We start from the raw sequence: 1,703 nt of genomic DNA on the forward strand, positions 1-1,703 counted from the left end.
GGGGAGAAAGAGAGAGGAAGAGAGAGAGAGGGGAAGAGAGAGAGAGATGGAAGGAAAGAGTCTCGCTCTGGCAAAAACCAAACCCAGGCCAGGCTCGGTGGCTCAGTCTGTCATCCCAGTGGGTTCAAGACCAGCCTGGGCAACTTGGCAAGACCTCATCTCTACAATGAGCCAAAAACACTAGCCAGGTGTGGTGGTGTGCGCCTGTAGTTCCAGCTACTTGGAAAGCTGAGGGTGAAGGCTCACCAGAGCCCAGCAGGTCGACGCTGGGGAGGTCGTGAGCGTGCCCCTGCACTTTAGCCTGGACAACGGAGTGAGACTCCAACACACACAAAAAAAAACCCCAGCCGGGCTCGGTGGCTCAGCCTGTAATCCCGCGCCTTTGGGAGGCTGAGGTGAGTGGATTGCCTGAGCCCGTGGCTTCGAGACCCGCCTGGGCAGCGAGACCTCATCTCTACAATAAATCAAAAAATCAGCTGGGCGTGGTAGCGCATGCCTATAATTCTGGCTACTTGGAAGGCTGAGGCGGAAGGATCACCGGAGCCCAGTGGGTCGAGGCTGCGGTGGCCGGGAGCGGCCACTGCACTGCAGTCTGGGCAACAGAGTGAGACTCCAACTCAAAACAAAAACAAAAACAAAAAAAACCCAAAGGCAGAGAAATAAAGACCACAGACCTTGAGTGGGACTTCTCTGGGACTCAGTTTCCCCTGAACCCATCGCCAGGGTTGTTGGCAGCATTACCGTCTGTGCATGGCGCGTCTGCGTCTACTGTGGAAGAGCAGAGTGAGTGGGGTGGAGCTTGAGGAAGCCAACCATCTCCCCGTCCTGGGCGAAAGGTCCTCTTCTGTCCAGAGAGCCTGGCACACCCTGGCACGCCTCTTCCACCTGTTCCTCCGTGTCCAATCCTAGGCAGCCCCAGTGGGGACCGAGACCAAAACGGTGTTTACCTCCGTCTCCTGCACCTCTGCTCCCCTCCCCTGGGGGGTGTGGGGTGGCTTTAGGGCCCTGAGCTGGGCCCCCGGGGGCGTGCCTGAACACCCCCACTGCAGAGAAGGGGTGCCCCACAGAGGAGCAGAATAAACAAAGACCAGAACACGCCCAAGGGGGGCAGCGGGCAGAAACAGCCTGTCTGCCCCCAGTTGTGGTTGAGTCATAACCTTTATCCTTAGGGGTGCTGAGGAGTGGGTTTGGGGGTGGGTTTCTCCTAGAAATGGGTGGGGTGACCCTGGCCCGGTGCGGTGGCTGAGCCTGGCATCCCAGCGCTTTGGGAGGAGGAGGCGAGAGGATTGCCTGAGCCCAGGGGTTCCAGACCTGCCCGGGCAACTTAGTGAGACCTCGTCTCTACCATAAATAAAAAATTAGCCAGGCGTGGGGGTGTGCGTCTGTAGTTCCAGCTACTTGGAAGGCTGAGGAGGAAGCAATGCCTGAGCCCAGCAGGTTGAGGCTGCTGTGGCCATGAGGTACCCCTGCCCTCCAGCCTGGGCTACAAGAGTGACTCCGACTCAAAATAAAAAGAGAAAGAAAGAAAGAAATGAGGGCTGGGTCTCTGCTACCCCTCCCTCACATTGGGCAGGAGAGTTCGAGGCCTTACAGGGTCACACCGGCGTCAGGTATATGATGGGAGTGGGGGCTTCCCTAGGATAATAATTTTTTTTGAGTTGGAGTCTCACTCTGTCGCCCAGACTGGAGTGCAGTGGCCACTC

Source organism: Carlito syrichta, unplaced genomic scaffold, assembly GCF_000164805.1.
Source record: "Carlito syrichta isolate Samal-C Ts95f unplaced genomic scaffold, Tarsius_syrichta-2.0.1 Scaffold130533, whole genome shotgun sequence".
NCBI lineage: Eukaryota > Metazoa > Chordata > Mammalia > Primates > Tarsiidae > Carlito > Carlito syrichta.